This window comes from Rhinolophus sinicus, linkage group LG05 (genome assembly GCF_036562045.2).
Source record: "Rhinolophus sinicus isolate RSC01 linkage group LG05, ASM3656204v1, whole genome shotgun sequence".
NCBI classification, from domain to species: domain Eukaryota; kingdom Metazoa; phylum Chordata; class Mammalia; order Chiroptera; family Rhinolophidae; genus Rhinolophus; species Rhinolophus sinicus.
Window position 1 is genome coordinate 41,551,575 of NC_133755.1, and position 11,748 is coordinate 41,563,322.

At 38.5% G+C, this 11,748-nt stretch overlaps 1 long non-coding RNA gene and 1 pseudogene across 3 annotated transcripts in view; one reads left to right on the forward strand and one right to left on the reverse strand.

The window, feature by feature from the left end:
* The window catches only part of LOC109437798 (uncharacterized), an 801,312-nt gene extending 789,769 nt beyond the window's left edge, over positions 1–11,543 (forward strand). For 2 of the 3 annotated variants that reach the window (XR_012496360.1, XR_012496362.1), the window contains exons 11-12: positions 7,395–7,577; positions 8,809–11,543. This is a non-coding gene — a long non-coding RNA (uncharacterized LOC109437798). The remainder of the gene's footprint in view (positions 1–7,394; positions 7,578–8,808) is intronic. The other variant, XR_012496361.1, reaches the window with a different exon arrangement.
* On the reverse strand, positions 9,676–11,065 carry LOC109437692 (uridine 5'-monophosphate synthase; annotated as a pseudogene).
* Positions 11,544–11,748: the final 205 nt, after the last annotated feature.

Here is an 11,748-nt window from a genome sequence, read left to right on the forward strand (position 1 = left end):
GGGTGCAGCAGGTAAGACTAACAGTATGGAGGTTCCTCAGCAAATTACAAATAGAGCTATTATATGATTCAGCAATTCCACGTCTGGGTATACATCCAAAAGAATTGTAATCAGGATCTTGCAGAGATATTTGCATTCCCATGTTTATTGTGGCATTATTCACAATAGCCAAGCTAAGAAAACAACCCAAATATCCATCAACAGATGAATAGATAAAGTAAAAGTCAATACATACAATGGAATATTATTCAGCCTTAAAAAAGAAGGATCTCCTGCCATTTGCAACCACATGGATGAATCTGGAAGATATCCTAAGTGAATTAAACACGTATCAGAAAGGCAAATACTGTACAATTCCACTTGTATCAGGTATCTAAATAGTGAAATAGTGAAACTCATGAAAGAAGAGAATAGAATGATGGTAGCCACTGGCTGCGGAGAGGGGGAAATGGGAAAGTGTTCAATGGATATAAAAGTTACGCAAGACGAACAAGCTCTAGAGATCCACTTAACAACATAGTGCATATAGCTAACAATACAGTATCATGCACTTGAATTTTCAGGATAGTGGATCTCATGTGAAACCTTCTTCCCATAAAAAGTGGAGGGGGTAGGCACAAGGAAACTTTGGAAGGCGAAATATATGTTTATTACCTTGATTGTGGTGATAGTATCGTGGGTGTATACATATGTCCATACTCATCAAATTGTATACATTAAACATGTGCATAGTTTTGTAAAACAATTATACATCAACAAGTAAACACAAAAATTGTGGTGGTAGTGATGCTAGGTGACTTCCCAGGCTAGGTCAGAGAAAGGCTAGCTTCTGTCTGGCTCTTGCTCTCTTGGGTTGCTTGGGGAAGCCAGCTTCTCTGTTATAAGGAGATTCAAGTAGCCTACGAAACGGCCCATGTTAGGGAGAACTGAGGTCTCCCAATAACAACCAACATCAACCTGCCAACCATGTGAATGAGCACAAGAGATCCTCCAGTCCAGACCTCAGGCAACAGCAAATATCTTGCCTACACTCTAAAGAGGGACACCAAGCCAGAACCAGCCAAATAAGATGCTTCTAGATTTCTCACCAACAGAAACTATGAGGTAATAAAGGTTTATTGTTTAAAGCCATTAACTTGTAGTGTAATTTATTATGCAGAAGTAGACAACGAGCACACAATTTTTTATGGTAGCATCATTTGTAAAAGTGAAAAATCAGACACAATTTAAATTTCCATCATAAGGATATGGTTGAATAAATTGTGATTCAACATATTATGAAACATTGCACAACTATTATATTAATAAGGTAGTTCTATATATTCTAAAGTGAAACCTCTTTAGGAAATATTAAATAATAAAAATCATCAAACAATATGCATTGTATTAATTTTTATAATAAAATGTATTTGGATATACATATAATTTACATACACATCTATACATAGATGTCAATATTTGTATATGCATTTAGAACTCTGGAATAGAGGATTGGGCTGAAGGAGGCAGTAAGGAGATTTCACTTTATACAGTTCTGTATATTTGGAATTTTTAAAATAGTGAACATGGTTTATGAATCCATGTTTACTTTTATAATTTTATTATAAAAACTAAACTAATGAAAAATAAATGAAGCAGTATACTCTTCTTTTAAGAGCTTTCATTGTTGATATTAGCTAATTACCAAGAAGTGCAAGAAACGAAAATAGGATAAAGTTAAAATGCATAATTTACTTTAAAAGCTTTGTGGCTATGGAAAAGCAAGTGAAATGACTGTCAGTTTTGATTCCAAGCCAGGTAGCTTTATGTCACTCTATGATCATAGCTTACCTATCTGTCAAATGGGACAGTAAATCTCCTGAGGTGACCTGGGGAGGGAATGAAGATGACTTGGCCCATACACGCCACTACTGCTGGACAAAGTCCAGAACCCACACCAAATGCCAGACAGACTGTGGGTCGATAGTGACATCTTCATGTACAAAGGACAGTACATTAAAGAAGGGGATGAAATAGATGTCTACCTGTGGGAGCTATTGATTGGGTTTAATGGGAGGGCTTTTATCCTGCTATGCTACATGTAATATGCTGAGGATTTCAGAAAAAAAAATAATAATAATAATGCATGGGCAGTCCCAAGAACTAAAGGTCAAAAGGGAGTGGATAATAGAATTTGAATAAAAAGGAAAAATTGATTAGCTGATAGTGATTATTAGGCAAGGTTACAGAAGGCAATATTACAACTAGCAGAGCATCGCTAAAGTACACTCATCCCTTAATTCAAAGCCATCTGAATCAACCTCAAGTTAAACTATGAAAACTCAAGTGACCAAGGCAAATTTTAATTGTAATTACAAATATTACTTAGCAAAACACGGCTAAAAAGACTTCTTGAGAGGTTTTATGTAAAACCTTATGTCTTTCTTCCTAAGGTTCCTTATAAGGAGTTCCAAAAAACTACTTTAATTCCAGTTTATAGATTTTCCTTATTTTAATGTTCTCATCTCTGGTGTAGGCATATTATAAATGGAATTAACTACATTACTAATGCTTTTAATCTGATTTTACTGGCGCCTAGGGCTGATGACTAGGAATTAGCATGTGTGTCGTTAAAAGAAAAATACAGTGATATAGAAACTAAATTACATGTCCAAATAAACACATTTATCCATGTACTTTATTTATTATCCCAGCTAATCAAAGTACAAGGCTGTGAGTGCATGTTTTCAAAAGTAAAGTAACTACCAAGCAGTATGGCTGGCTGCTGAAATAAAAAATAATAAAATAAAATAAAATAAAAAAGTCACTCCTGATGAAAGAACTGGCAAGAATAGCCCCAAATTTGAAGTATTCCTTTGTTTATAACTCCCCAATATTAGGCCTGGAACTACATATTTGAGGGGTTACTGCATGTACTTTGTAAGACTAGTCATACGTAAGAAATAATTGACATTTTTTAATTTACTCAAATCAACTACATTGGATTGATGCACAAAAGACCTAATTTGGCTATTCAGACAAATGAAGTATCAGTACTTTCTGGGTACTGTGGATTGAAAGTCCTCTGTATGAGGCCACAACTTTGGACCTGGTGACAGGTGAAGGAAAGAAATGCGAGCGTGCATGAGCCGAGAATTTTAAAAGGAATACAGCGACTGTATGGCATACTCCAAAATGACAGAACTGGTTCCTAGAATCACAGTGGATTCTTGCCTCAATTTACATTTACTTATATTTATCTTGAAATATTTCCAAATTCTATGCTATGTCACTCATAAATCATCTCATCATGAATGGTTGCCTCCACTTCCCATCATCTATCAAATCTGCTCATTGACTCAGACACACCAGTGACCTTGCCACATGCTAAAACCTGTCCTGACCCATTTTATGATGGCTCCTGGTGGTCTTCTGCCCTCTGATTACAAGTACTTTTTTTTTCAGCTATTTAGTAGGCAGCAACTGTTTATTTATTTAGCCATTGCATGTCTTGTGATTTTGGATTAGCATTTACTTTTTTTTTTGGTGCTATTATTTGACTTTTCACAACATTCATTACCCCCAAGTACATGGCAAGCTTTTGGAGTGCAAGATTGTGCTTTATCTTGTTTGCTTTTCTTGCTTTTTCCCCCATCCCCACTTCCTCGCCACCCCCGGGCCTGTCACAGTACCTTATACTAGAAAATCCTCGTTACACATTTGTTGTTTTACGTTTTGAAAATCATGACACCCTCAGCCCTCAGGAACTTCACAATTTAATTGGGACAGGACAATATTCACTCCCCCAAAAAAGCTTTTACTACCATTACAAAGATAAAAGGAAAGGAAAAGGAAATATGGTTAATTAAGAACAATAATAGTTTCACGGTACAATTTAATTTTCCCAGTGTGTTTACAAGGTGGGTATTATCATTTCTACTTTGCAGATGAAGAAACCAGGCTGAGAGAAGTTCAGCAATCTGCCCAAAGTCAAACTGATTTTAACTGGTAAGGCTGATTCCAACTCAGGTCAGTTGGGTTCTATCCTCTGGGCCAGTTCAACAACAAATGACATTAAGGAGTCTGCATTAATAGTCTAAAAAGCAGGACAACCATTCAGGGATTGTGAAGTGGTGAAAACACACAGAAATGGATCATGAATCAGGAAAAGCTTCTGGAATGAGGGAACATTGAAAGGAGAAAAAGAAAGGGAATACAAGCTCCGAAATATACAGGGCCGAGTAAGTGGAGGAGCTAGGTAATAAAGAAAAGAAAAAGCATTTGTCATTAAGGCTGTAGAAATATTTACAGTTGGTTTCCAATCTCTTCATATTTTCTATCTAGCCAAACAGCAATAAAGGTATGTGGAAAAAACATATATATTAAATTACTAGGTGTCAGATTTCTGATTTGATAACACTTGGTGTAAAAATAACAGTTATTATTACTCTTCATTTATCTAGCTCTGAGAGTGTACACAGCACAGTATAATAAGTAGAATTTATCAGAGGAGGGGCAAGATTGGTGCCCCAAGGGCTTTGCTGAGTAGAAGCTCAAGTGGAAACTGTGTGACACCCGAGATCAGGGCACTGCAATCACGATGGATGTGGAATCATCTTTTCTCTCAGGCTGCAGTTGAAGATGTGGGTCCTATTATGGGTGGCATTTTTCTTTTGTGGGAGGATATGGAAGGGAATTTTAACGTCCGTCTTTTAGAAAGATGTTAATTGGAGTCTTTTCCTAATATTATGTGCCCCCGATTTCTACCTGCATTAGAAAAACAAACAAAAAGAAAAAACAAAACAAAACAAAAAAAAGAGGCAGTTTTTCTTCAAGAAAACTGCTTTCTTTTCAGTTGTGGGCAAGATTCTATCATGATCCAGTGAAATCCACAATCTGGGAGCAAGAGCTGATGGGTATCTTTCTCCTCAGGGCCCCAGGATGACAAGTTTAGGCTCCTAACAATTAAGTGTATTAGTTACAGAGTGTCCGTCTGTACTAGTAAATATAGGCACAAAAATGTCCTGTTATGCATTGTCGCTCAGAAATCCAGAAGACAACCAAGAGATAGCAATTAAGCAAAACAAAGTTCCTTCATATGTATCTGAGCACAGGCCCTCAATCACAGATTACTAATCACAGATTTACTCTGGACAGAAGTTTAATATACTTGGTTTTATAGTTTTCCAGCTTCAGTAATTTTGCAGCAGCACATGAGAAGTACATGGGAAGGCAAAGCTGGACAACACAGAGGAGATAGAAAAGCTAAAAACTGTATCCAGGCCTGGGTAGGTTGAAGAGACTTGGTTACAAATCTATTCAATGGTCCCTGAGGACATCAACATTTGTACAGGGTTGGAACCCAGAGTTCAGCTTGTGCTTCGTTCAGCGGCTACACATTATGTATTATCCTTTAGACGGAGCTTCTGAAAGCAATACGGCCAGAGGAAAAGCATTCCAGGAACAGTGCTAGGTGAGTACAAAGGCCCTGAGGCAGGGTTCAGTTTGGTGTGTTTGAGGAACAGATTGAAACAAAACAAGACAGGCAAAGACGGTGCATTCTAGAGGAAGAGCACGTATTATTGAATTGGATGTGGCATATGACGGAGAGAGGACATGAAGGAGAGATTTTAAGAACCCCACATTCCTCATCACCCTGACCCTGGTTTTCTAGGTAAATGGTAGAACCAATTACTCTGATGGGGAAAACTGGAAAAGAAGCAAAAGTGTGAAGGAGTTGGGGAGATTCTTTTGATGATCTAGAGAGACTGGACGAAAGATCAGTGCCTGGGTTCCATCAGAGTATAGAGGGTACATAAAGCTATGGGACTGGCTAAGAGAGCTGAGGCAATGGGTGTAGATACAGGGGACAATAGGTCCCAAACTGGCTTTTGACACACGCGATTACTTACAAATGGGCAAGGAAGGGGGCGTACACCAAGGAGTAAGAAGTTCAACAGGCCAAGAGAAGCCACAGAGAGTAGAGTTCCGAAAGTGAACATTTAAAAACAAACAAACAAACAAACAAATAAATAAATAAATAAATCCAGAAAGAGTGAGTGATGAGCTGAGTAGTTACCTGAGAGGTTAGGTAAATCAGATGACCAATGAGAATCCACCAGCAAATATGGGAATTTTTTGGCCATTGACTATCTAGAGGTGAGTACTAAGACGGGAATTTATAGATTTGCAGATAATTGACATTCTTGACAATGAGAAATAAATGTTGTACAAAGTTTAAAGTTAAAGCAAACTTCTAATATCATAAATATGCCCTAGATGGATCACTTCCACCATGCCCCTCCCACTGGCCCGCTGCCTGATGACCCATTTCTGATAGGAGTGTGTCACATGCTTGGAGGCAGTGGGGCACAGAACCCAGGGTGGAATCACTCCTTTTTGTTAAAGTAAATCACACCTAGGACAGAAATCAGCTCGTGACGTGCAGGAGGGCTAGTCCAAACAATTTTTTAAAAGGGAAAAATTAAGAACCTCACAGGGGGACAACGGACTCAATCGAGTGAAAAGGGGCAGCTTAGGGGCAGGGGACCCTCAGCCGTTGAGAAAGGACCTGCCTTAGTGAAAACCAATTCTAATAAATGAGTGTTTTGCTGTGGTTTTTGTTGTTTTCAGTTTGTGTGGTTTACTTTTTTTCTTCATGAAGTGAAATCAAATAACAGAGAAGCTACATTTGCTAACTGTTTGGAATTTTATAGGAATAAAGAAGAAAGGGACGTGCTGCTTGTGGACTGACCAATAGTGTGGGAGAGCTCCTACGCAGGGAATAATATTTCCCCTGCAATTGTAAAAATTTGATCTAATTGCTCATTGGGAGAAAATCTAACCGTCAGTGCTATATATATATATATATATATATATATATATATGTATAAATATATATATATATATTTTTTCTTATAGCCACCTATATTTTATTGTACGTGGTTGTGGAATTGATGTATGGTAATATTCCTTTTTCTTTTTTAAGTCCTCCATAAAGGAAAAGAAAAAAATTCCATTGTGATAGTGCAGCAGACAAGATTTAAAGGTTGTGCTGGACTTACAATTGAAATGCAAATCACTCTTTGCAAACAGCCTCCTGCTGAGGCCCAAATTTTTACAGATCAGGTTCTTCTGTCCTGATGAGGAATCATTGAACGCCTTTCCCAGGATTCACAAATTAGTTGGCGTCTAAGGTATCATTTTCTACGTTATAATTGTAACTTACCACAGGAAACTTTGTCACAAAAGACAGTACCCTGTGCTTCCATTATTTTTCCAGCTGCACTGCCACTAAGGATTCTTTCACATACAATAAAAATACACACATCACGACCTCCCTCTCTGAAATACACACTCCTTGAATATAAACATTTTGAGAATATCGGTGTGCTTTTCTTCCCCTTCTTTTTTAGATGTGCAGGTGGTAAAATACTGGCTGCCATGAACTACAGACAATAAATAAAAATTACCAGCTTCTTATGGCTGCCTGATAGAAATGTGCCAGCTTGGAAAAGCCTGATTCTCCAGGCACAATGATTCTCTGGGCAAAGAAGTCTTTGGACGTTCAAGTCCACTCGCTGTGTCCTCTTTAATGGGTAGGTTAGCCTGGTCTAGTGTAGACATCTTAGCTGCATTCAGAAACAGGTAGCCCTTCGAACTCTAAAAGGTTACCCCTCCATCCACAAGTTAAAAAGGTTAATGTTGGGAGAAAGGCAGCATTGCACACAGGAGAGGGAAAACAGAGGTTGAGAGTTTAAAAACTGACAGATGGTAATAATTCCAAAAAGTATGGTTGTGTTGTGAGAATGTCACGAGCTAGTACCCTTAAACTTAGTCTTGTCACAGACCTTGCAAATTGAGTTATCTGAGGCAAACCACAGCATGTGTGTGGACAGCCATATCCTCATCTGTAATTGTTCTAGATCAGAGTTTCTCGAAGAGAAGTCTGAGAACCATCTCTCCCAGAAACATACAGGGAGCTTGTTCTAAAAGGTGCTTCTTGGGGTTCGTCCCCAGGGATGTTGACTTATTACATCCAGGAGAGCTTCCAAGAATCTGCAGTTGTAACAAGTTTCCCAAAACATTTTCTTGCACGCTGAATTTGAGAACCACTGCAGTTGAAGAACTCTGAAATTTGTTCTAGACTTAGGGCTTGAGAAATCCAGGGGTTAGTCAGGCACACCCACCATGAAGACTGGGTCCCTTAACCATATCTATATATGAAACTATATCTATGTCCTTTTCTTTGAAAACATTTTTAAAATAATCTTTTTTTTTATATTTTTCAATTGCAGTTGAGATACAATATTATATTCATTTCAGTTGTACAACATAGTAGTTATACATTTATATAACATATGAAGTGATCACCCTGATAAGTTTAGTACCCACGTGGCACTACACATAATTATTACAATATTATTGACTATATTCCCTGTGCTGTACTTTACATCCCCATGACTATTTTTATAACTGCCAATTTGTCTTGTCTCAAGAGACATAGAAGGCAGAAGCCTCCTTCGATGAGGTCACGGTCTACATCTAGATAGAAGCTGTTAGAGGTCCCTTCACCCAAGTATACATTCAAAGGCCCCACTGGTAGGACAACCTATTAATGTGATGAAATCCCAAAGCTCACCTTCCATATCCCCAGCCATTGAAAAGAGATGATTCTTACAGCTGCAGTCTTCTTCCTGCCAGAGGGAAGTAGAAAAGCACACACAGAGGTTTGGTCCTCTCTCCCATCCCTGTGGTTTGGAGGGAAGGCAAAACTGAGGAACGAAGTCATGACAGCCTTTCTAATTGACTGTTTCCTTGATGAAGCAGTAGGCAGAAAAATATGTTGTGAGGAGAGGAGTTGAGAAGAACTGAAGACAATTATGAAGGTGTGGAGTAATTATTAAAGAGAATGAATGTGAAATCTAAGCAAATCAAGGGGAAAGAGTGGTGAGTTGCTTGAGTCCCAAGTGGGATGAAAGCCTCTGGAATTTTAATATTGCTAATAAGCTTCATTTTTCATAGCGATATTTAATTCTTTGAAAACCAGGAAGACTGGATATACTTTCATTTCTTTACTGGTTATGTTTTATCCACGGTAAATTGTCTGTTCATATACTTTGTTCACATAGTTTATTACTTTCTTCTTTTGGTTGTTGTTGTTGAAATGAAAACCAGATATTGGCTTCAGGGGCTCAGCTAGTGATCTTCCCCCTTCCCTATTCTGAGAACCAGCACCATTTGCACACCTGGAGCATCCCTTTTAAGAGGAGGAAGAATACAGCTAACATTTTAATATTATTTGGTCATCACATTAGACACAGAATAAAGGACACAAGAAATGTACTGGTTTTAGCCTCTTGATGTCCTAAAATTTTTGTGTCATGGCAATTAAAAGAATCAAAAAGTCTAGTCTAGAGATGGGGTGATCCTCAAATGTGGAAGACCTTAACACAGGCAGGACTGTTATTGCCTAACCAACATCAGTCTCATTAAAAGAATGCTTCAAAATGAACTTATAGCAATAATGCAGTGATTACAAGTTGTCCAATATTTCCAAAACACTGTGATAATTCTAGAAGTCATTCTAACCCATGGTAGAATCCAAGCAGTATTGAAGGTTGCTTATTACCTCCAGCCAGTGCTTCTCCAGACACTATGGATCTTCAAGGCCTTCACAAGATATATCCAAGACACTCAAACACCAAGTCAACTCAAATAAGCTTCCCAGACAGCTTTTGTGTATATCTCAGCTTCTTGCAGACAATTAGCAGATGTTATTATGCCCTGGCTTACAATGATGATATTTGCCAATAACTTCTTGTGGGCTATTGTACTGTTGGCCGAGATTATCTCCTCCTGCTTCTAACTGAACTCCTAGAGTCAAGTGAAGAAATTCTTGTTTCATGCTTACTCGGGAGCCAGAAATAAAGCCAATCACAAATTCAGAATGCTCCTCAGCCTTCTAATCACTGCTTCAGTTTCCCGTGGCCAAGGAGCCCGCAGAGCTCATTTCTGCAATAAGCAGGCAGCCCCGGTGCAGAGGCAGGCGTACTGCTTGCAGCCCTTTCACTGCTCCTGAGGCGGGCAGCACATGAGCACTGACTACATCTGCCCAGGAAGCTACTTTAAAGACACCACCTTCACACTACTTTGTTACTGTGTTTCCTATATCCACAAATTTCTGGTCTTCAAATATTAAGAACTCATGGTGTTTTGCCAGAATTGTTAACTCCTCCAATCACATCCAGAGGAAAATCATTCAAAATAGCGACATGAGTCTTGAGCATGCAGATGTTGCTTCCTAAAGCATCTGCTAGCTGCAACAGCTCTCTGGATTCTGAAATAGCAGCAGAAACATACAGAGTGGTCTCCTTCTTTTGCATAAGCCTGAGAAGATCCGATGCCACTGGATGGATCCTGGGCAGCTCTGCACGTGCACCGAAGCTGAGTTATTTGGGTGCTTTCTTTACAGAGGGAGAGAACCATTATGAGCAGTTGCCACAAAAACATTCTGCTGAATAAATTTCTTCACTTTCTCGACCATCTCAGCATCAATTTTTTTCTGTTGTTCGAGAATTTTGGACAATGTATGCATTGAGTGGAGACGAATCCCATGTGCCTCCTTGCTCTCTGTCCACAGCACTATGGCCTCAGTGACCATCAAGCCCTCCTTCTAGAACCTCAACTAGTAATGCAAACACTCGATCCACTAGTTCAATTATCAAACAGGTTTCTCCTGGATTAACAGCCTGTTCTACAAGATGCTTAGTACCATAATCCTTTGTTTCTTTTCTTCTAATAAGCATTAGAATTTAGTTGGTTGAACAGATAATGGTAGCCAATGGTAAAGCTGTATAAGGTACTCCATAAACACTGTCAAAATTGATCCCTGCATTTTTGGGCAGTTTGGAATAAAATTTCTGCTACCTGACTCAGAAGATGTGGTCAAGACACGATGCCCTGCAGATTGACGGAGACTGGGGAAGAGAGCCTGCTCTTTAGCACCAAGTTCCCAAACTTGAAAGCCTTGCAGGTCATACAGATCCATTTCCAATGAGCCCAAAGCTGCATTGGCAGCCGCCATCGCCGAGTGCCCCACGTTTGCTCCAAACGCCTATTACTTTCTTCTTTAATGTCTTCGATCATTCATGTATTTATAACAGTCCTGTAGTGTATGTGCTGCAAATAACTTCCTTCATTTTATTCTGTTTGTTTTTTCAATGTACATAAGTTTTTATTTGTATGTATCCAAATCTTCTGAATCCTCTCTTTATATATTTTTTCATATCTACTAAACTTAGAAAATCTATGCTGCTGTTGACAATACCCAATATTTCAAAAGTTTTCCTTTTTCACCCTGTAACTATTGTTTCAACTGATGTTTTTCTTTTGTGGTGTTACTCCCTTCAGATGATTAACAAATTTTATAGTCAACTTTTAATTATTCACTCCTTAAAGAGGCTGGCATCACATGGGTGGTTATAATACTAATAATACTTCTACCAGTGAATACAGCAAATTACCCTCTTTTGTTTGCCTTTAAAGTTTTCCTTTGAATAAACTCTTCATCCAAATCATCAGCTTATAATGTTAACTTTTATCTTTGCAAAAAGATAAACCTGGTTTATTTAGTTGACTCTACTTTACTGAGCCTTACACCTTACCTACAACGTAAGACATTTGCTTTAGGTAATTCTCAAAGACTTTCTCCCCCTGGAGATTGCGTTCTTCTTATGAGCACATGCCATGCTCACTACAGATAGAACC